General features: G+C 44.8%; 1 protein-coding gene across 20 annotated transcripts in view; it reads right to left on the bottom strand.

The window, feature by feature from the left end:
* The window catches only part of magi2a (membrane associated guanylate kinase, WW and PDZ domain containing 2a), an 899,048-nt gene that overhangs the window by 192,731 nt on the left and 682,049 nt on the right, over positions 1 to 24,268 (bottom strand). The gene's annotated exons all lie outside the window — the stretch shown is intronic.

Raw genomic sequence — 24,268 nt, 5'->3', positions numbered from 1 at the left:
CAAGCAACTTAAAACACTAATAAGTCCAAAATAGAGCCCACTAAATAAAATGTAAGTAACAACAAAAAGAGACAACCTTCAAAACTGAAGGAATTTAATTAAAATATATATATTAAACCTCATTATGTAAATGTAGCCATACATAATTTTTAGTGCTTGAAAAACACCATGTAGATTTAACACTGGACTGTAAGAAAAAAAAATCTCTTTGAAATAAATCAAACTAATTACGATTCTATTGCTCTAAAACTACTACATGTTGCAGTAGTTCAAAACTTGCCCTAATCTATTTTATCTTTAATTCTTTGGGAAATAATTAAGAAGTGATCCACAGTCCTGTTTATTCAAATTCTTTTCTGAATAAAAAATAAAGTAAAACAGAATTCTGAGGGTAACACTATCCCATTTAGCTGTTCTTTTTCCTATCTTCCTTGGTTAGAGGATTTTGGGTTTACTTGCTTGATCAGGTGCCTTAACTTTCTGCAACATGTGTTTCTTATGAATTTAGTAAACTGTGTCATCAGGAGCTCTTAGCTGCCTTCCAAATCAGCACACCCATTCCTAACAGGAAAATAAAGCAAGTGCACAAGTAAACATGCCTTCAAATTTAAACAATATATCTAACCAAACCTAAATGAAAAGGAAGGTAAAAAGAAAAACAGAAACAAAAAATGGGAAAAAGGGGAGCTATGGAAAAAGGGAAGGCTCCTAGGCTTGGATTTTGCAGTAGTAATGACAGCAAAACGGTCCGTGTTTGCCGTCTCTACTCCTATGAAATTGGCAACAACATCTGGAGTCCGCACACGCACAGTTAAATGCGGAAATACAGAAGTTACTGTCAGTGAATCCACGCTTCTTCATAGGGTGTGCTGTTGAAGTCCCTGCGCACTGCAATCAAGCAGAAATCATTGAACTGACGAGAACTTGTTCTTTTATGCTATTAGTCTCACTGCAAACACCTTGTTGAATGAGGTGTGAATGGGATTTTAAGAGCATACTAAGCTTGTAATTACTGCTGAAATACCTCCCTGCCCATGAAAGACTAATTTTATTTGGTGGAATGTAAAATTTTTCCATTATGATAAAAAATTCTACATATTTAATTTTTTTTAAAAGTTTGTTTCTGATATTTCATCTTTCACCTTAATCTCATGTATATGTCCCAATCATTTATTTCACTCTCCGTAAATGTAATTAAATGTGAAGGACAATCAGTGCATTTTACTTCCTGGTTTGCTGTCAGTGAGAATACTTCAATGTGATTGGCTGCTTATTCTGCTTGATGACATCACTGTTGCTGGAACCTGGAGATCCCCTTGAGCTGACCCCAGAACGAAATGAACGTCAGGAAAGGTGAAATCTACACCACACAGACTGCTAGATCCTTATGGACAGCTTTCTTCAAGGTCAGCAATGAACACTGTCGCTTCACCGCTGACTGCAAAATCCAGCCCGTAAGTCAGCAGTTTTTAAATTTTTAAAATACATGAGGTTAGAAATTACTATTGATGATAATAGCAGAAAAATATTTCATATGACATTCTTGTATCTACTACTCTAACAGATACCTGTTTGTGGGCGAGTTAACACATTTAAAATTAATATTAAAATAGCAAAACAAAATTTTTTCTAAAGGAAAGGAATGTACTTTCACGATCTCAGGGCATCTTAAAGTGCTTTACAGCCAATGAAGTATTTTTGAAGTGTAGTCACTGCTGCATTGCAGGTATTCAAAGCCATCAACATCAGGCAAAGTAGGACTGTGGTTGGGCACTTCCTTACAGGATTGTGTCATATGGTAGCCATTCCATTATACAGCAAGATAAGATTTCAAACTAAGAAACCATTCAGACTTCTCCAAGGATGGAAGAAAGCATACATAAGAACATAAGAAACAGGATCTGGGGTAAGCCATTCAATAAGATCATGGCTATGATCTCTCTCAACTCCACGTTCCTGCACTATCCCCATGTCCCTTAATTCCCTTAGTACCCAAAAATCTATCAACCTCTGTCTTGCATACAGCCTACAGGATGAAAGTACTGCATATTAAATTTATATTTACCCAAGTCCAACAAAATAAATTGAGAAAACACTTGTAATTTACTTTCTGAATGGCAAATAAAATTCATTATACGTCATAACCTATTAAAAAAAAAGACTTGTGCACAAAAGGGCGAGCTCAAAAGATGGCGGCCCACACACGCTGAAGAGCTGCCACGATCTTCCGCACGGAGGCTCATTTAAGTAGCTGGGTGGCCTGCCCCCCCCCACTCCCCCCCAATCACGTGAAGGAGGCGGGCTATCTGTCTCTGGCAATGGTGTTAGCTGCCTGTGCGCAGGCACTTGAGCCATGTTTAAAGGGCAGCCAGCCCTGCCGGCACATTTAAATTTTTGAAGTATCCCCCCAAAATTTATCCAATAAATTTTAAACGGCCCTTTTCCCAGCCCCCAATAACAATTATATTAATTATTTGCCCTTTCTCCCCACCCCCGCCAAAACACTTACCTTTTAAACGTGACCTTCCCCCCCCTCAAGACTGCACTAAGTTTAGAGTTTACCCCATCCCACCATTCCCTACACACAGTCAGGCAAACACCTCCCCACCTGCCAAGACTGAGGCACACATGATTTCACCAGATGAACATTAAGCCTTAAAATTGCAAGCCCCTGACTGGAAAGACATTCGCATGGTAACCAACAGTGTTGGAACAATGGGGACCCAGTCGTTGCTTCCCCAATACACAGAAAAAGTGATCAGACCAGTTTTGGTCACTTGACTGACTGACTGTTGGAGGTTTTGAATTTGAACTTCCAACAGAGGATTTGAACTCAGAAAGCCGTGTGCTCCTGGCTGGAACAGAACCTCCTCTCCAGTCCTGCTTGCCTCCATCTCTTTTCCACGGAACTGAATCTTGTGAAAACACGTGAACCTCAAAGAGAGAAAAGTCTCCTACCTGAACAAGGTTTAAGAAGAACACTGGGCCCTGACAAACAGCAAAACTACTTACTATCAAGTGATCTCAAAGCACAGTAAACAAGTGACTCTTCTGATACTGCCTCAAACCCCTTTCTACTATATTTTCCTCTCCTCTTCTCTGTCCCTATCTGCATGTGTGTATCGCATGTGCATGCTAGCGTGGGTGTGTCATATATCTGTAGGTGTGAACCGTATTAGAGTTTAAGTTTTAATAAAATTTCATATTTCTTCTCTAAACCTCAGAAAACCTGTGTGAATTGATTTCTTTGTCTTATAATTGGAAAACTGTGAACAAGGATTCACAAAGGGGGAGCTCAAAACATAGTGTGTTTAAAATTAAACCCTGCTACAATAAAACCAGGTGAAGATAGTAACAGATCCCTAGACACCTTTCTCACCTGGTCATAACACATTACGTTTATTTGACCCCCCTCTCCCCACCTCCAAAGAAAATATTAACTCCTCCCCCCTCCCCACCAGTGTCACGCCGCTTTTCCCTGAACAGGGAATTGAAGGTGCGGGAGTGTCGGACGCCGTACCGAGGATCGCAGCAGGCCCTCAAGATTGCAGGCAAGTCCATTTAAATGTATTCATTTTATTAATTTAAATATTTGAATTTAGGTCCCATTGCCCAGCGGCGGGGGGCCGCCACGGCGCCTAGCTGCTGCTGGGAGGATCAGGCCGGGTCCTCCAGGCGTTTTTAGATTAGATTAGAGATACAGCACTGAAACAGGCCCTTCGGCCCACCGAGTCTGTGCCGACCATCAACCACCCATTTATACTAATCCTACACTAATCCCATATTCCTACCAAACATCCCCACCTGTCCCTATATTTCCCTACCACCTACCTATACTAGTGAAATTTATAATGGCCAATTTACCTATCAACCTGCAAGTCTTTTGGCTTGTGGGAGGAAACCGGAGCACCCGGAGAAAACCCACGCAGACACAGGGAGAACTTGCAAACTCCACACAGGCAGTACCCAGAATCGAACCCGGGTCCCTGGAGCTGTGAGGCTGCAGTGCTAACCATTGCGCCACTGTGCCGCCCTAGGTCCGCGTTGAGGTCCGTGGTGGGCCTCTTTCGGACCCATCTTCAGGACCCTCCTGCCACGGAGCCTGACGTCGAGGGCTTGGTAAACTCCAGCCCAAGATGTAGGGCTGAATTTTAAGGGACCATTGGGGACAGGAACGGAGGCGACGGGGGGCATAAAATCAGGATGGAAGACATCTTGACGTCGCTTGCACACTTTACTGCCGGAGGCCAACACGGAGCGCGCACTTTGCATTTCCATGCAGCGGGAAGGCAATTAAGGTAACTGAGTCCAATGGAGAACAATTTTATTCATTGGGTCTGATTTAACACATGGCACACCATGGGGGCTTCAGAGCCTTGCCTGGTTAAAGGCAACAAGGAGGTGGGAGTTCAGTGCTGGCTTCACTGGGAAGCCATTGGGTGAGGCACTGTCGCTTGGCAGGAGGGTGGAGGAGGGAGAGCACTGGGAATCACTGACAGAAGTGGGGTCAAAAATGCCAGCGCCGCAGGGAGCATATCAGGGCAGTGTCACCTCATTAGAGGTGACAAGTAAGGGAAAGGCTGGGGTGGGGGGGGTGGGGTTGCATTTGCAGTGAAGGCCTTGCACTCAGGGAAAGGCAACCTCTCATATAGGCCTCATTAAAGCAAAATACAAAGAGACGCAGAGTTAACGTTTCAGGTCGGTGACCTTTCATCAGAACTGGCAAAGGTTAGAAAAGAATTAGGTTTTAAGTAAGTGAGGGGGGTGGGGGGATTGTGGGCAAGAGAACAAAAGGGAAGGTGTTTGATAGGGCAGATCGCAGGAGAGATTAAATGACAAAGCTGTCCTGGAACAAAGGCAAAGAGTGTGTTAATGCTTGTGACGAAAGACAAAGCATTAATCCAGAGAGAGTATAATGAGCAGTTCTGTCTACATGAACAACAGGCACAGATGCTGCCTGACCCGCTGATTATTTCCAACACATTCTATTTTTATTATGGGCCTTATTCACCTTGGCTTTGGGGCCCTCGTTAAGGAGGAGGAGGAGCAGCACAGAGGGAGCGAGGTCCAGGCACAGACATGGAACTTGCGACCCATAGGAGGGCCAGCTTCCTGGTCGGGATACTGGAGAAGGATGCAGAGGGGCATGACAACAACCTCCAGTGTGCAGAAGAAGCTACCCTCCAGAGAATGTCTACCAGCTGAGGCTAAACTACCTGCAGATATCCGCGTGACAGTGTCTCCGAAGACTCAGCCATTCCAGGGAGTTCCTCACTGATCTATGTGCCATGATGCAAGATGAGCTGACTCCATCAGACTTGGCGAACACCCAAGCCAGGGTCACTGAAGGTTACCATGGCACTGAACTTCTACATCACTGGATCATTCAAGGGATCAACTGGAGATATGTTTTGGATCTCGCAGTCAGTGGTACATCAATGCATCAAGGAGGTCGTCAATGCCCTTTTCATGAGGGCCGGTAATTATGTGCACTTCCGCACCAATCCAAACAGTCAAGCTGAGAGAGATATAGGATTTGAGCCATCGCCGGATTCCCCCAAGTGCAAGGTACCACTGACTGCACACAGGTGGCTATCAAGGCTCCCGCAGACCAGCCAGTGGTCTTCATCAACTGAAAAGACTTCCACTCGCTCAATGTACAATTGGTCTGCAACAACCACAAATGGATCCTGCAGGTGTGTGTGAGGTTCCTGGGAAGCAGCCATGATGCCTACATACAAATGAAGTCCCAGGTGCAAGAGCTTTTCCATCTCCCCTTGCGCCTTCAGGGATGGATACCAGGAGACAAGGGGTACCCACAGAACACATGCCTACTGGCGCCTGTGAGGAACCCATGCACGGATGCAGAGGTACAACACTTGTCACGGGACAACCCGAGCGACCGTTGAGCAGGCCATTGGTTTCCTGAAGATGAGATTAAGGTGCAAAGATCAATCTGGTGGAACCCACACTATGCCCCAGCGAGGGTGTCACATATCATGTAAACGTAACCTCTGCTTCTCTCTCCACAGATGCTGCCAGACTTGCTGAGTATTTCCAGCACTTTCTGTTTTTATTTCAGATTTCCAGCATCCACAGTATTTTGCTTTTATTTTAGTGTCACATATCATGGTGGTCTGGTGTACAATGCACAACCTGACGCTACAGAGCGGGGAGGCACTGACCGGTGAAGATATCACAGAATCCCAGAACTGCTACAGCACAGGAGGTGGCCATTCAGCTCAAAGTGTTTGATCCAGCTCTCCGAATGAGCAATTCACCTAGTACCACAACCCGCCTTTGTCCCGTAACCCTGCACATTCTTTCTTTTCAGATAATAGTCTAATTCCATTTTAAACGCCTTGATTGAACCTGCTTGCACCACACTTTCAGGCAGTGAATTCCAGACTTTCACCACTCGCTGCATGAAAAAGTTTTTCCTCATGTCACTTTTGCTTCTTTTGCCAATGCCTTTAAATCTGTGCCCACTTGTTCTCGATTCTTTCACGAGTGGGAACAGCTTCTCTCTATCTACTCTATCCAGACCCTTTATGATTTTGAATACCTCTATCAAGTCACCTCTTAGCCTTCTCTTCTCGAAGCAAAACAGTCCCAACTTCTCCAATCTAGCTTCATAACTGAAGTTCCTCATCCCTGGAACCATTCTCGTGAATCTGTTCTACACTCTCTCCAATGCTTTCCTTCTGTGTGGCACCCAGAACTGGATGCAATACTCCAGCTGAGGCTGAACTAGTGTCTTGTACAAGTTTAACATAATCGGCTTGCTCTTGTACTCTCTGCCCCTATTAATAAGGCCTAGGGTTCTGTATGCTTTATTAACCATGCTCTTAACCTGTCCTGCCACCTTCAATGACTTATGCACATATACACCCAGGTCCCTCTGCTTCAGTACCCACTTTAGAATTGTACCCTTTATTTTATATTGTCTCTCCATGTTCTTCTTATCAAAATGAATCACTTCACATTTCTCTGCATTGAACTTCATTTGCCACCTGTCTGCCCATTCCACCAACTTGTCCATGTCCTTTTAAAGTTCTACACAATCCTCCTCACAGTTCACAATGCTTCCAAGTTTCGTATCGTCCGCAAATTTTGAAAGGCTGCGTTTGCTGATTAAAGATGGCACTGCTCAATTTATCACAAAAGCAAATTCAACCCGAAAATTACCTCAATGGTTGCCAACGTTGCCTCCATCCCACCTCCAACAGTCCCCCACTCCCTCCTGCCATTGTGCTTCTCTTTTGCTGGTCTCTCCTGCGCCTGTCTTCCCACTGCTGGCTCCCTGCTGCCTTCCCTTCGCCACTGGTTCCGGCCTTGCCACTCCGCCCCCCTGCTCTCCAGCAGTACGCTCCCCGCTTCCCCCACCCCCACCTCCAGCCACTCGCTCCAGACCTCACACTGCTCCCCTTCCCCCCCCTCAGTCGAATGTACCCCGCTCCTCGCTTCCCCCCATCCCCACCCCGCTCTCTGGCCGCTCGATCCCCGCTCCCCCCACTCTCCACCTGTGAGCACCAGGCCGCGCTGCTTCCCACCTCTCAGCCACATGTGCGCATTCATACTGACAGGCTGGCAACTTTTCATCACACATTGATGATGTCTGAGATCGCTCTGCGCATGCTCTGCATTGTCAGGAGTCACTTTGATTTTGAAATTGTGCCCTATACATCAAGGTCTAGGTTATTAATATATATCAGGACCAGCAAGGGTCCACATACTGGCCCCTGGGGATCTCCACTACAAACCTTCCTCCAGCCCGAAATATGTCTATTAATCACTACCCTCTGGCCAGGATTTCATCAAGGTAACAGGGGTCTCTACCCCGGCAAAAGTGCCACTGAGAACCCTGCGTTGCCCCTCTGTGGGAGGCCTGCCAAATTAAGTACCAATTAGGCACTTAACCAGACAGCAGTGGGCCTTCAAAGAGATCAAGGACCCTGGTAATGAAACTCCCGCCCTCTGAGAGCTGCCGGCCAATCAGAGGCCAGCAGCTGTTTAACTGAGCAGAGCCACGCAGAACTGGTGGCTTAGGAGCAGCGTTGGATCAAGGCCACAGGTACGTCAGGGTTTGTGGGGAATCGTGGGGTGGGGGTTGTAGGGAGGTTGGCAGCAAGGGCCGGGGGTGGATCTCAGCGGGACCCCACTTCCCGATGCCGGGATGCTTGTTCAGGCACTAAGTCACTTTTAATGAGGGATCTCCACCCCGGAGCCAGCAATCAACCCACACAGGTTTTCTTGCTGTGCTACCCATACGATGAGAGGCTCGCCCGCCACTCAGCTAATTGCGACGGTGGCAGGATGTGGCCCTTAATTGGGCATTAATTGGGGGCGGGGTGGGAAGGCTGTTCACAGGCTTTCCTGCCCCGGACTTAATTTCAGCGGAGGCAAGGAGGAGGCGGGGCCTCTCCTCCGCCACCCTCCCACCCGATTATATGCTCTCCCTGCCTCCAAACTTGCCTGGGGAAGAGCATAAAATTCCCCCCTCTCTTTCCTGTCACACGGCCAATTTCGTATCCATGTTGTTACTGTCCCTTTTATTCTGTGAGCTATAACTTTGCTCACAAGTCTATTGAACAGCACTCTATCAAATACCTTCTGGAAGTCCATGTATACCACATCAACAGCATTAGCCTCATCAACCGTTCTGTTATCTCTTCAAAACACTTCAGCAAGTTAGTCAAACACGATTTTCCCTTAACAAATCCGTGCTGGTTTTCCTTAATTAACCTGCATTTGTCCCTGTGCCTATTAATTTTGTCTCTGTGCCTACTAATTTTGACCCGAATTATTGTTTCTACAAGTTTCCCCACCACCAAAGTTAAACTGACTGCCCTGCAGTTGCTGGGCTTATCTCTACATCCTTTTTTGAACAAGAGTGTAAACATCTTGAATTCTCCGGTCCTCTGGCACAACCCGAGTCTAAGGAAGACTGGAAAATTATGGACAGTGTCTCCGCAATTTCCACTCTCACTTCCCTCTTTATCCTTGGATGCATCTCATCCAGTCCTGGTACTTTATCAACTTTAAGTCTTTAAGTATAGACAGCCTATCTAGTACCTCCTCCTTGTCAATCTTAAATCCTTCTAGTGTATTAATTACTGGGTAGCATCTTATTCCTTGGTAAAGACAGATGCAAAGTATTCATTTAGCACTGGAGCTATTCGCCCTGCCTCCATGTGTAAATCCCCTTTTTGGCTTTTTGGTCCCTACTCGGCCCTACTCCTCCTTTTACCACATTTTTACCTATAGAAGACTTTGGGATTCCCTTTTATGTTAACTGCCAGTCTCTTTTCGTACTCCCTCTTTCTTTCTCTTATTTGCTTTTTCACTTCCCCTCTGAAACTCCTATATTCAGCCTGGTTCTCTATTGTATTATCCACATGACATCTGTCATAAGCAAACTTTTTCTTCTTCATCTTAATCTCTATTAATTTTGTCATCCAGGGAGCTCTGGATTTGTTTGCCCTACCTTTCCCCTTCAAAGGAATATACCTTGACTGTGCCCTTCTTTGAAGGGAGCCCATTGTTCAGCTACCACTTTTCCTGTCAACCTTTGGTTCCAATTTATTCAGCCCAGATCCATTCTTACCCCAGTTAATTATTCTTACTCTAGATTGTGGAACGTGATGCCTCTTCTGACAATGAGGATGCTGCTCAGGCAGTGCCAGATGAAGAACAGCAGGAAAGCTGCCATGAGATACACACAAGGGAGGCCGGAGACACCCTTATAAATTCACGTTTCTTATGGCCCTTACCACCTTCTGGAACCGCACTAATAAAGCCTTATCTTTAAGCAGCTCTGTTGTCGCCTCCTTCCTTTTGCACTCCAGCGCCCAGCTGCACATTATACAGTGTCAAGGCTGAAGCATTGAGTGCTCGGGGCTTAGTTCCTCACTTCCAGCCCCTTGATAGAGGCAGGGTTTAAATGAAGTCCCAAAGGGTATCCACTTGGAATCTACATTCACCTTTGAATCCCTAAGTGCATCTAAGTGCTCTTCTTCAATCTTTTCCGGGTGCTCCTATGTGGTGCTGTCAGCTGAGGTGGAGGCAGGCTGCTGACCTTGCTGCTCCATGGCTTGGGGTGATTTTGGTGGCCATCCTCTGGCAGCCTGAGACCTGGCAGGCCCCAGCACACTGAGAGCCTCCTGCACAGGTGTAGAACCCTCCTCTGTCATCGGGATGATGGAGGTGCTGCTGTCACTGGCAGAGGGGCGAGGAACTGCTGTTCACACCAGAAGCACCCTGAGAGGAGTCCCAGATGAGTGAGACAGTCACTCCTCCTCCCTTGTAAGGCACACTTGTACCCCACTGCTGACATGAGAGTGAAGAGGACCTGATGGAGACTCCAGGTACCTCAACTCATCTCGCCATGCCACTGCTGCATCGAGCTCATGGACAAGGCGAGGTCTGCATGCATCTCCAGCAGCCACTGAGTGGTCTGCTGGATCATGCACTCCATGTGCGTAGCCAATCTCTCAATGGAGGAAACCATGTATGCACGAATCAGAGATATGGCAGCACTCAAGGCCTGGATAGACACATCCATTGACCACACTTGTCAATGCAATAGCCTCTGGCATCTCTGACAGATGTTGCCTTACCTCTTGCTGCAGCTGCAGCATTTCTTGTGTTGCTGATGACTCCAGAGGCATGTCATTAGCCAAGGGCTCTGCATGGGCCTTGCCTCCTACAGTCCTCCGAATGTCAGTGGCCTTGGCTGTCACAGTCTCCATCAGCTGCTCTGGCACATCTGTGCTGTGCTCACCAGGTTGTGTGCCTAAATTTAAACGTGGACGGATACCCACTGATGTGATAGTATCTGTGCTGGTGGAGGGTGCGGGAGAAATGATGTGACAGTGCACACTCTCAGGCTCTCTCCTCCTCCTCCTCAGAGCTAGGTGACTGTCCCTCAGTCTCCCCAGCTCTTTGTTCTTCTTGATGAACATGGCCTGCATGAGAGAACAGATAGATTGATGGGTTATGGGTTTCCCATCGCAACATCTGAACCATTCTTACTATGGCACTCCATGTATCCAGTGCTGGACAATGAGCACCATGGCTTTTTTGGGCCACATACATCCGTGTGCCTCAGGACATCCTCAGTAAGCTCTTGGATGGGCGCCCCTGTTTCACCATCAGCTATGGAGCGGCTGCCTTGCTGCCCTGCCAGTTCCATCGCCTCCTCTTCCATTGGGCTCAAGACGTGCAAGCAAGGCACACCACCATCGATCTTGGCCCTCTCCTTTTGTTTGTGTCATGTCTTCTGCTGCAAATACAAAGAGGTACAATTTTAATCCACCAATGGAGTCAAGTTGGTGGTAGTCCAATGGCTCACGACAGAGGCACACCAATGCCTCCTGCACGCGGCCACTTTCGATGGACTTTGTGGGAAAATGCAATGACAAATGGGTCCCTCTCGCTGAGATGCAGCCAAGCCTCAGACAGCATTTCCTGCTGCCTTACCCAATTGCCCACAACTGAGTGGTTACTCCCTCTCCACCAAACGCACCCTCTCGCTCTGCCACATGCAAGGCCCAAAGGGTAGAAAGTGTGTAGAGTTCACACCTTTGCAGACCAGATCAGTTCATTGACCCACTTCTGGCACTGGATCCAGGTCCTGGAGGATGACTCTTCCGCTATCTCCGTCCCAACATGCTTGGTCAGGCAGGTTGATCTCCTCCGCTTATCCCTGGGGAACAGGACCTCTTGCTTTTCCATTTCAGCCTGGAGGAATGTGTGGAGGGAAGCACTGTTGAACTGTGGGGCCACCTGGGGTCTTCCTTCAGCCATGATAGTTGGGCCTACCTTCCTTCATCACAGTCTTCCAAAGATAACTGCAGTAGTGAATGCAGGCCTGGTAGCCCTTTAAATATGGTGGCAGTACCTGCCACTGCCTTCACCGCCTCTGCTCCCGCCTCAGTTTGCTCACTAGATGGCCCCCACACCTCCCGACTCTTAATTGGCCAGCCGCTGCTTGATCACAAGTGACCGGCCGCACACTGCCCCAACGGAAGCTGCACCTGCTTCCGGTCCTGACATGGGGACCTGTGACCTAAGAACAAAATCCAGCCTGTAGTTTCCAGAAATAGGCAAAGGAACTGAATTTTGTGTTGCAAGGTGAACTCAACCATCTCCAGTCTGCGATATACCATCCATATATTTCCTGATTATTAATGTCACATCTCTCATTTCCCAATGGATGTTAATTGCTTTAATTTGGTCAAAGCTACCTCAATGCAAGGATATAAACAAACTGAAAACATTCCAAAGTCACAGAGCACACCAAATGCTGCAATTCATCCTTAAACTGGCAACAATTCACAGTACAGTTGTACACTGCAGTAAAATTCAAAGCATGACAATGTCAGTATAATTTTTAAAAATGAAGTAACATCATATGCTCGAAATGCACTCCCCATTATTTCCAACCCATGCAGTTCTGTAAAGAATGATCAAATGCATTCAACATTAACTCAAACATGCTGACACAACCACACTTGGCCAAGATGGCCCTTTTGAGTAAAATAGCTTTTAAAAGCTGTATTTAGCAGCTTATTTGCTATATGCAACTTCTTTCGATACAAACAAATGCACACCCTTGACTGTAGAGGGGAAATTCAACAGCCTCTCAAAACAAGCACCAAGTCAGCAGGGCAGCCAGCATGCCAGAATCATTTTTGGGTGCGGGCCTTATATGAATGCTGCTGACACCAAATCGGCATCTCCCTGCAGCTCGTCAGTTGAGGAAGTGCAATTATGGGATGTCAGGCCTGGGAGGAGGGGGCCAATCCTGGAGTGTGGTGAGTGTGGAACTGGCAGCAGGCCGTAGTAATTTTACAGAGCCAGCCAGAGCATTCTTGCTTATCATGGCCCCACAGAAATTCCTCCTCCAACAATTCTAGGCCTTTTCTAGAGTGGCCACCAGTGGTTCATTTAAGGACTGTTACTTAGACTCACTGCCTGGCACTAATATCTGAAGTATACAAGATGGACATTCCACTAATCTGTACCTAAAAATTCCAAATGAGGTCCGACAACCAGCATATGATCTCGATTTGCATATTTAAGCAACCTTATGCCTGAAACATGTGGGCATTCTGCTCACCTATACACAGGCCCATCTAAAAACATAAATCACTCAGGCCTTGGACATGAATGGTGTGGCTGAGGTGCCCTACATACCACTACCACCACCAACCCCCACCCCCATCCCCACTATTTTCAACTTTTGGCTGCCCATTTCTCAAGTGAGACACCAGGAACGAGTGTTTGAAAATTGTCCCCCCGTGACTCAAAAATCATCAGTTTATCTAAAGAATTTTCTGCCTTGAGTTTGTGTGAAACCAACGGTGAAAGAAAGGAACATCGGATTGTTTAGCTCTAAAAGCTTTCAGTGCTGCCCTCCAAACAATCTGAATGATTGAGAGTGACAACCTCAGTGAAAAAAGCTGATTTGTCTGTGAAACACTAACAAGCTGAAACAACAGTTGAAATGCTGAATGTCAGCTTGAAATGCTGATGTTTGGCAAATATGGTCAAAAGAGTCAGGAAAGGATAGCAGAATGAAGTAGCTCCTTATACAGGAGCTGAGAAAAGCTTGCCACTTCTCATGAAAGTGATCCTCTTTATCTCTCACTGTAAATGCCAGCTTTAAGGCGACAAGTTCATACATTCCTGAAAGCTCAGCCAAAAACTACATTTTTAAATGTTCCAGCTTTTCCGTAATCAGTATATATGATTACATATTTATTTAAATATCTATCTTCAGCTAGGCAAGAGCAATATTCTTAGCTATTACCAGAAGTGTAGAATGTTTTTACCTTTGATGCTAGTTATCAACATTCTAAAAACAAATCTGTTTTACTATCCTCACTGAATACAGTACAAATTCTTAGAGTGTTGTTCCAGATAAGACAGATATAGCTGCCATTATTGATTAGACAAAAAAGTAGAATATACCTGCTCAGAATTCTGCACAAATTCAGAGGGACTATGAGGTTAAATGCCGCGAACAACAGATGCCCCTCTACATTGCTTTCATTGATCTCAACAAAGCCTTTGACCTCGTCAGCAGACGTGGTCTCTTCAGACTACTAGAAAAGATTGGATGTCCACCAAAGCTACTAAGTATCGTCACCTCATTCCATGACAATACGAAAGGCACAATTCAACATGGCAGCACCTCATCAGACCCCTTTCCTATCCTGAGTGGCGTGAAACCCACACTTTTTGGGATTTTCTTCTCCCTGCTGCTTTCACATGCGTTCAAGACTTCTGAAGAAGGAATTTTCCTCCACACAAGATCAGAGGTCAGGTTGTTCAACCTTGCCCATCTAAGAGTGAAGACCAAAGTACGGAAAGTCCTCATCAGGGAACTCCTCTTTGCTGACGATGCTGCTTTAACATCTCACACTGAAGAGTGTCTGCAGAGACTCATCGACAGCTTTGCGGCTGCCTGCAATGAATTTGGCCTAACCATCAGCCTCAAGAAAACGAACATCATGGGGCAGGACGTCAGAAATGCCCCATCCATCAATAGCTCTGGAAGTGGTTCAAGAGTTCACCTACCTAGGCTCAACTATCACCAGTAACCTGTCTCTAGATGCAGAAATCAACAAGCGCATGGGAAAGGTTTCCACTGCTATGTCCAGACTGGCCAAGAGAGTGTGGGAAAATGGCGTTTTGACATGGAACACAAAAGTCCGAGCGTATCAAGCCTGTGTCCTCAGTACCTTGCTCTATGGCAGCGAGGCCTGGACAACGTACGTCAGCCAAGAGCAACGTCTCAATTCATTCCATCTTCGCTGCCTCCGGAGAATACTTGGCATCAGGTGGCAGGACCGTATCTCCAACACAGAAGTCCTCGAGGCGGCCAACATCCCCAGCTTATACACACTACTGAGTCAGCGGCGCTTGAGATGGCTTGGCTATGTGAACCGCATGGAAGATGGCAGGATCCCCAAGGATCTGACTTAGAATTTCTCAATACTGTTCATGATGTCATGTGGCTGGCAGCTACTTAAATCTGCACGCCTACAGATGTATGTTAAATGAAATATTAGTCTCTTAACATAGAATTTACAGCACTGGTACCAGACCCACTGGCCGTCCATGGCTCCGCTTTAAAGACGTCTGCAAACGCGACATGAAGTCCTGTAACATTGATCACAAGTCGTGGGAATCAGTTGCCAGTGATCGCCAGAGCTGGCGGGCAGCCATAAAGGCGGGGCTAAAGTGTGGCGAGTCGAAGAGACTTAGCAGTTGGCAGGAAAAAAGACAAAAGCGCAAGGGGAGAGCCAACTGTGTAACAGCCCCGACAACCAATTTTATCTGCAGCAACTGTGGAAGAGTCTGTCACTCTAGTATTGGCCTTTAGAGCCACTCCAGGTGCTGCTTCACACACCACTGACCACCTCCAGGCGCTTACCCATTGTCTCTCGAGATAAGGAGGCCAAAGAGGATGAGGTTAATTAACAGAGGAAATGAGAAAAATTGACATAAATGGACCATTAGGTGATCTTCAGAGGCCTGGGAGTGGGATAGCAGGGCAGCATTGGGGCATATTAGAATTAACATATAACTGCAGCAAGATGGAGAAGGGGAGAGCGGTAGAGGAGAAGCTTGGACTTTCTCTTTGCAGAATTGATAATTGCTTACGTCCATTCCAGTTGAGAACAAACATAACTCACTCAACTGAGTTAAGCATGTTGGAATGATAGGCAGCCCTGAGACCCTCTCAAAACTTTCTGTTTCAAAGTCGTGTGCCTACCATTTGAGGTACAAGACATCCTACATTATTCTACATCTGAGTTTTGATGCCGATTTCCACTGTCAAATTTATGAGTCTGTTTTTAACTCTAAGTGCATCATGAGGATTCTAAACTGCAAATCAATGGTGACAGTTCTGACAACAGATTCAGTTTGGTGTTTCCATCTGCTTTTTTATAAATTAGCAAAATAATTAAAAGAAGATTAATGCATTGTAAATTATTACAAATTTAGAGAGATTAGTTCAACTGATACTGTATTTATAAATTTATTATTGAGAGGAAGAAAGTATTTTCAATTGCGGACAATTGATAAAACAATGACTGGGATAAAGATAGATAAATATTAACACAAACTGGCATGACTGTATTCAGGTTGCGTATTTGATGGAAATGAGTAAGGACAGGCATTATTTCATTAAAATAAAACAATAAACAGGGGACAATGAAAGGAATTAACACATAATACATATAATTACTCCACATAGATGGAGTTGTATTGCTTTTTATTTTTCCCCAGAGACAGGCATATTTGTTTCGTCCCATGTATTTTTCAGTGAGGACATAGTTCAGAAAAGATCAACCAAGTTAGATAGATCCATTGCAGACACAATGAAGTAGACAGAAGGAGAGGTATTGTAATAGGAATCTTTTTCAGACTTTTCCTAAAACAAATACCTCCACCCTAACATTGGAAACATAACCAGTTAAATTTACAGCCATCAAACAAGAATGCTGCAATAACTTTTGGCTTTCATTGCTATAATTCATTATAACATACAAACATACAAATTAGGAGCAGAAGTAGGCCACTCGGCCCTTCGAGCCTGCTCCGCCATTCAATAAGTTCATGGCTGAACTGATTATTCCACATTTCCACCTACCCCCAATAACCTTCCACCCCCTTGTTTATCAAGAATCGACCTCTGCCTTAAAAATATCAAAAGACTCTGCTTCCACTGCCTTTTGAGGAAGAGAATTCCAAAGACTCATGACCCTCTGAGATAAAAAAACTCTCCTCATGTCTGTCTCAAATGGGCGACCCCTTATTTTTAAACAGTGACCCCTAGTTCTAGATTCTCCCACAAGGGGAAACATCCTTTCCGCATTCACCCTGTCAAGACCCCTCAGGATCTTATATGGTTCAACCAAGTCGCCTCCTACTCTTCCAAATTCCAGCGATACAAGCCTAGCCTGTCCAATCTTTCCTCATAAAATAGCCTGCCCATTCCAGGTATTAGTCTAGTAAGCCTTCTCTGTACTGCCTCCAACGCATTTACATCCTTCCTTAAATAAAGAGATCAGCACTGTGTATAGTACTCCAGATGTGGTCTCACTAATGCCCTGTATAGCTGAAGGATAACCTTCCTACTTTTGCATTCAATTCCCTTTTACGTGCTGTACCTGCATACTAACCTTTTGCGATTCATGCACTAGGATATCCAGATCCCTCTGCAATCTCTCACCATTTAGATAATATGCTTCTTTTTTTATTCTTCCTGCCAAGGTTTTATTTTCCCATATTATTCCCTTTGCCAGATCTTTGCCCACTCGCTTAACCTATCTATATCCCTTTGTAGCCTTCTTATGTCCTCTTCACAAGTTACTTTCCGCCTATCTTTGTGTCATCAGCAATTTAGCAACCATACCTACGGTTCCTTCATCTAAGTCGTTTATATAAATTGTAAAAGGTTGAGACTCCAGCACAGATCCCTGTGGCACACCACTCATTACATCTTTCCAACCAGAAAATGACCCATTTATGCCTACACTCTGTTTCCTCTTAGCTAGCCAATCTTCTATCCATGCCAAAATGTTACCCCCTACACCACAAGCTTTTATTTTCTGCCTTTGATGTGGCACCTTATCAAATGCCTTCTGGAAATTTAAGTACAATACACCCATCGGTTCCCCTTTATCCACAGCACATGTAACTCCCTCAAAGAACTCCAATAAATTGGTTGAGCAGAATTTCCCTTTCACAAAACCGTGTTGACTCTGCCTGATTAACTTGAATTTTTCTAAATGCCCTGCTATACTGTCTTTAATAATAGCTTCTAACATTTTCCCTAAGACAGATGTTAAGCTAACTGGCCTGTAGATTCCGGCTTTCTGTCTCCCTCCCTTTTGAATAAAGGAGTTACATTTGCTATTTTTCAATCCAATGGAACCTTCCCGAATCTAGGAAATTTTGGAAAATTAAAACTAACGCATCAACTATCTCAATAACCACTTCTTTTAACACCCTAGGATGAGGTCCATCAGGACCTGGGGACTTGCCAGCCCGCAGCTCCAACAATTTGTTCAGTACCACTTCCCTGGTGATTGTAATTTTCTTGAGTTCCTCCCTCCCTACCATTTCCTGACTTACAGCTAATACTGGGATGTTACCACTGTAGCCGAGCCCTATCTTTTCTACATAACAGCTCTTAAATAAATAAAAGTACATGCACAAAATCAACTACCATAAGATACCTTCAAGTTTCATTTTGCAGGTTGGAACAGTTATTGCATATCTGTAGGTACATTGCCTTAAACTGTGCACAGTGGGGCTCCATGCTGAAAGCCATTCACTTCAGCTCATCTTCAGTTACTTTGACAGTATTTGAATTTATGGTAGTATATTAATTCATAACCAATATCTTTGCATCTTTCCAGTTACAGGTCTTATATTTCTGTTCTATATTTCCCATACTAGCCACCAAAACAGTAGCTGTTTTTTATTGCATGGTAATGTCGCTACCAAACAAGACAATAAAACTCCATTCACACCAATTGGGAAATGGACAGACTACCTAAACATCTTCCACGATAATTTACTGCTGTCAGGGAAAGAAGCCTTTATATCGTTTATATGAGATAGACATGAACACTGATCTCTGGGGGAACATGGAAGGAAAATATTCACAGGTATTCCATGCAAACAAGTCTTTGAAATATGGATCATTGCGTGTGGAACAGATGCAGATGAAAATTTCTCCTATGGTATTTATTCACAACATACTTGCTCACAATAAAGATAGGCTCTGCCTTCACTGAAGTTTTTAAATAACCTGTTAATCATCTAACTGCGAGCAGATCTGAAACTTTTATACCAATTTTATTTATACACCAGATTTCACAATAAGTCAACAAATCTGTTATTTTTCATATAGGGTGATGACCAAATCCACACAATGAATTATCTTCTCATCCCATTCAATACAAAAAGGATAAATAAATATATTATAGATACAAAACATGCTAGTTCATCAGTTTTTCCTAAGATTTACACATTTTGATTCTTCTTTCTCCTAGTAGTTAATGATATTCAGAGGAAGATGAACAAATCATTTATTTGTACTCATCATTACTGCTACAACATGCTCAGTTCCTCCCTTTCCCACCCTGAGGATTTACATTGCGGAGTGATTTCGCTTTACAGGATATTAGTTAAAAGAACTGTTCACTTTCTTGTATTTTTTTTACACTCCATTTCACAATTTTGCACCAGCAATACATTCCTGACACCGGTGTATCCAGCAGCCTTTTTACACATTTTCTCATCAAGGTACTGCAAGCTGAAGTACATCCACTGGAAGTTTTACTTTAGGAAATGCAGGTGTTGTTCAGTTCTTGTGCTGAAATTCTTTCTCAACTTCTATTTACAATGCAAGTGTTTTGATGAGAATCAACAGCTATCCTAAAAGTAACAGCTTACGCATCAATTACACCACCAATTTAAATGTGCGGATGGCACATTGATTTTTTTTTGGATGTGTAATAGCAATAATTCTAGCTTGTCAGATTTATTGCAGCAAAACATCTAAAAATCTATGTTACCAGTGTTTGAGATAATATATATGTAAAGAAATCTGTTGATTTTTGTAGAGGCGCATCTTAACACTGATGGAGGAGGAGGCTGGAACTGACTGGACTGCAAGACGGCCGGAGGCGGGGCACCTTCCCAAGATAGTGAGTCAGGTTGCCACGGGACACAAGGCTTCATCTACAGCGATGGAGCCATGCTGCGCATCAGGCATCCGGTACCCACACAGGTCTGCATCGTTGGGTTGTGTGTTATGGCGGGAGGGCAGACCCTTGATCCTTACATGTCTCTGTTCTCTCATGCAGCTCAAGCGGTGCCAAATCAGAGAGCCTCCAAATCCACTGGAGATCCTGCCACCTCTGAGAGGGATGAAGGAGCCTCAGAGGGTCCATCAGCACCTCATACTCCTGCACCCTGCACCAGCACAGATACTTGCACTTAAGTGGGTTTGTGCTCGAGTTTAGATTTGGGCACACCACCTAGTGAGCACAACACACATGCGCCCAAGCAACTGAGAGAGGCTGTAAGCATCATGACAACTTCCCAAGAAGCATGCCCAGACCTGCAGAGTCTGTTTACTGTGGTCGCAAACCAGTTGCACATTAAGGGATTGGAGGCCCTTTCTGTTGACAAAGGCTGCTGGCTGGTGTTCCCAATCCTTGGTGGCCACATACGTGTAGTCAATGGCCCCCTGCACTTGGGGGAATCCAGCAATGGCCCCAAACCCGATGGCCCTTTCAGCTTGAGAGTTGGGATCTGTGCGGAAGCACATATAGTCTCCGGTCCTCCTGAAAAGCACGCAGGTGACTTCTGTGATGCACCAATGGGCTGCTGACTGTCAGATGCCAAACATGTTTGCAAGTTCTCCCTGTGTCTGCGTGGGTTTTCTCCGGGTGCTCCGGTTTCCTCCCACAAGCCAAAAGACTTGCAGGTTGATAGGTAAATTGGCCATTATAAATTGTCACTAGTATAGGTAGGTGGTAGGGAAATATAGGAATAGGTGGGGATGTTTGGTAGGAATAGGTGCGGATGTTTGGTAGGAATATGGGATTAGTGTAGGATTAGTATAAATGGGTGGTTGATGTTCGGCACAGACTCGGAGGGCCGAAGGGCCTGTTTCAGTGCTGTATCTCTAATCTAATCTAATTGCAGTGTATGTCCCCTGTGGATATCTGGAATGATACAGTGGCATAGAAGTTCAGCACCACGGTGACCTTCAGGGCTACTGGCATTTAAATGTCACCAGGTCCCCTGGGGCACAGATCATCCTGCATCATGGCACAGTCAATGACGGCCTCCCTGGTGAGGTGGAAACTTCGCTGGCACTCCCTCTCGGACATCTGCAGATAGTTAAGCCTCGACCTGCCGATCCTTTCGGGGGAGAACCTCCTTCTTTGTGAGACAGCTCCCTCTCTCTCTCCTCTGCACCCTTCTCCAGCATCCAGAGGCCGCTGCTGACCCTTCTGTGGCCTCACACGCCGTTATGGTCCTACTGCAGGTGCCTGGCCCTCCTTCCCACTCAGCTGCACCTCGTCTTCAACGGGTTTCCTGAAGCGAGCATGAATGAGGCCCATGGCAGGTGGTGGCGTCTCCTTGAAATGCAGTCCTTCCCTGTCAGTGGTCCCCTCTTGTTGCTCACACTTGTGAGTCCTGCCTAGGTGTCACTTGCCCATTGCCACCCTTGTAATGGACCCCCTGCAGCTCAACTAACCTTCCCCTTACTCCTAACGCAATATGCAAAGCCCTCCCTTCATTATCCTTTCAGACCCTCGATGGTTGCCTTCCCGAAGGCCCCCTCTTGCAGCCAGCCATGCTCTCCCATCTCCATGCCGCCTCCTTGAAGGAGGCAAGCTTCTGAAGCCCGGTGAGACCTGTGCGCTGTTTATAAAATTCAGTCCAGACCAGAAAATCGCTTTCAATTGGTCTCTAAAGCATCTAAATTACCTGCCTCCTGTGTCACTGTCAGACCTCCGCCCTCCATGGACAAAATTGGGATGGGACTTCATGATGTCAGACTTCCTGTTTTATGTCCCCCCCCATGCCTCCGTCCTGTCCACTTCAATCCATTAAAATTCATCCCATTAACTCTGTTGCTCTCGACAGATGCTGCCAAACCTGCTGAGTATTTTCAGTATTTTTTGTTTTAATTTTGTATGAAAAGTATTGAGGGATTTGATTGCTTGGTTTTATGATGATTGCTTGTTTCATTGGTAGCTTTTGGTATCTGCTAGTGAAAAAACTACTTTTCATCGGCCTATATTAAGATAATTAAACAAAAACAAGAAATGCTGGATTCACTCAGCAGGTCTGGCAGCATCTGTGGAAAGAGAAGCAGAGTTAACGTTTCGGGTCAGTGACCCTTCTTCGGAACTGACAAATATTAGAAAAGTCACAGATTATAAACAAGTGAGGTGGGGGTTGGGCAAGAGATAACAAAGGAGAAGGTGCAGATTGGACCAGGCCACATAGCTGACCAAAAGGTCACGGAGCAAAGGCAAACAATATGTTAATGTCACTGACCCGAAACGTTAACTCTGCTTCTCTTTCCACAGATGTTGCCAGACCTGCTGAGTGAATCCAGCATTTCTTGTTTTTGTTTCAGATTTCAGGCATCCGCAGTATTTTGCTTTTATTAAGATAATTAAATACTTGAGGAAATCAGCAAGGTTAACTTAGCAGAGAGTAGTTATTTTAATTCATCGCTAATTTTTGCCCTTAGAGGGGTATTGCAACAGATGCATGCCAAGTGCAAGATTTTTTAAATATATACAATATAATATGCTTATTAACATGCACAATGTTTAAAATCCCAATTTACTAATGTCAGTAAAATAGAATTTAAGTAAAGGGAATTTAAACTTGGTCCTTATAGTGAGAATGCAATTTCTTTTCAAGTTACTTTTCTTGTCGGAGGATGACACTTATTGTTACACTTGTAGCATACCTGGGATTTCAAGTCACAAAACTGTCATGCAGCTGATATCCTTTTGGGATGCCAGTTGTAAAGGTATTAAAATGTTTCAAGTGACAGCCAAATACTGCTGCATACAAAAGCATTACGAACGCCTCCCAGACGCAGGAATTCATGAGAGCGATGTTAGATCAAATGGGATACTTACTGAAAGGGCATTATCCAAGATATAACATATATAAATCTTTAACTTTCTCTGTGCCGGATTTACTGCTTTCTGAATTTGTTTTATGCTTATGGTATTGTTATAGCAGATAACAATGTTGACTTGTGTACTATGTAAACTAGTGAGAAGTGGAAAATAGTTAGGACAGACAAGGTATTGGGAAGCACTCTACTGATACAGTGGAATGCTATAACTTTTGCACTATGCAATTTAATATTAATTAGGCTGACAGTTTCTGCTCCTTTCTAAACAATCACTCTACTATGGAATGACACCATCAGTGAATCTTTGTTCTAGGTTCCATAAAAACGGTCTTTGATCATCTAACACATCAGTCTCACACATCTCCAATAAGTCAGGGCATCTGCTGAAACTGACATTTTATTTGGCCTTTCTATTAATGAAATGTCGATGCAACCTTTTTGCACGAGTACCAAGCTGCTCATTGACAAGGACTGAAACTATATTGAGAGTTTGCACTCATTGGAACACTAACTAAGCACTCTATAAAAAAGAAAAGAACATAGATCAAAGCTAAAACAACCCCCAGAAGGCATACTGGAAGTCTGTAAACACCTTCACGAACTGGACTGGTGCCAACTAACAATATGCCTTGCTATTACAGAGATGTCATGATATGGATCATCTATTATTATGCCAACCAACTCACAATGAGCAATTTCCTTTTGCTACAGCTGTGATGTTGTGGGGGTGGGGGGGGGGGGGGGGGGGGGGTTGGTGTCGGTTAGCTCAGTTGGCTAGATGGCTAATGTGTGATGCAGAAAGACACCAATAGCGCAGGTTCAATCCCCATACTGGCTGTGGTAGTTCATGGAGGCCTGCCTCCTCGCCTTACCCCATGCTTGTGCAGTGGTGAACCTCAAGCTAGATATCACCAACTGTCTCTCTCAAATGGGAGAGGTGCCAATGGTCCTTTGGGACTATGGCTAAAACAACAGCTGTGATGGAATAATGAGAAGAAGTGGCTTCAATAATGATTTGCAATTGTGTACATACAATGAATTTTACTTCAGACCAACATGAAAATAACATTACAATTGTACACATCTATTCACGTACTCTTTTATTTTCCATTTTTACTTGAACCTTTCGGTCGAGCAGATGGAAATAAGAACCTGTTTCCCAGGTCCGTAGCTACACCATTTTTGAACCGCTGGCTTGGAGGTATTTGGGAAAAGGGTCAGTTTGTCCATCTTCCAGCTTCTTTCCCGCTTCACCCTCATAATTAGAGTCCTACCAAATTCACAGCCGTGAAAAATGCATCATGGATCGTGAAATCTCGGGTCTTCCGTTAAATTGGCCATTTTGTGAACTTTGTGCATTTTATTTATTGACACGAGGCCCACCTCACTGATTGCTGGGCATGTTGCAAACATCATGCGTTTTAGTGATTGACACAAGGCTCAACTCACTGATTGGTAGATGAGGGACGGCTTCCGGTGCAGTTTTGAGAGAAGTAATCTCAAGTATTCGCAGACAAGTGAGAATGCCAGAATGAGCAAATCAAAAATGGCCAC

Source organism: Heterodontus francisci, chromosome 27, assembly GCF_036365525.1.
Source record: "Heterodontus francisci isolate sHetFra1 chromosome 27, sHetFra1.hap1, whole genome shotgun sequence".
NCBI lineage: Eukaryota > Metazoa > Chordata > Chondrichthyes > Heterodontiformes > Heterodontidae > Heterodontus > Heterodontus francisci.
Note: the sequence above shows the minus strand (reverse complement) of the source record. Positions and strands in the feature narration are given on the sequence as shown.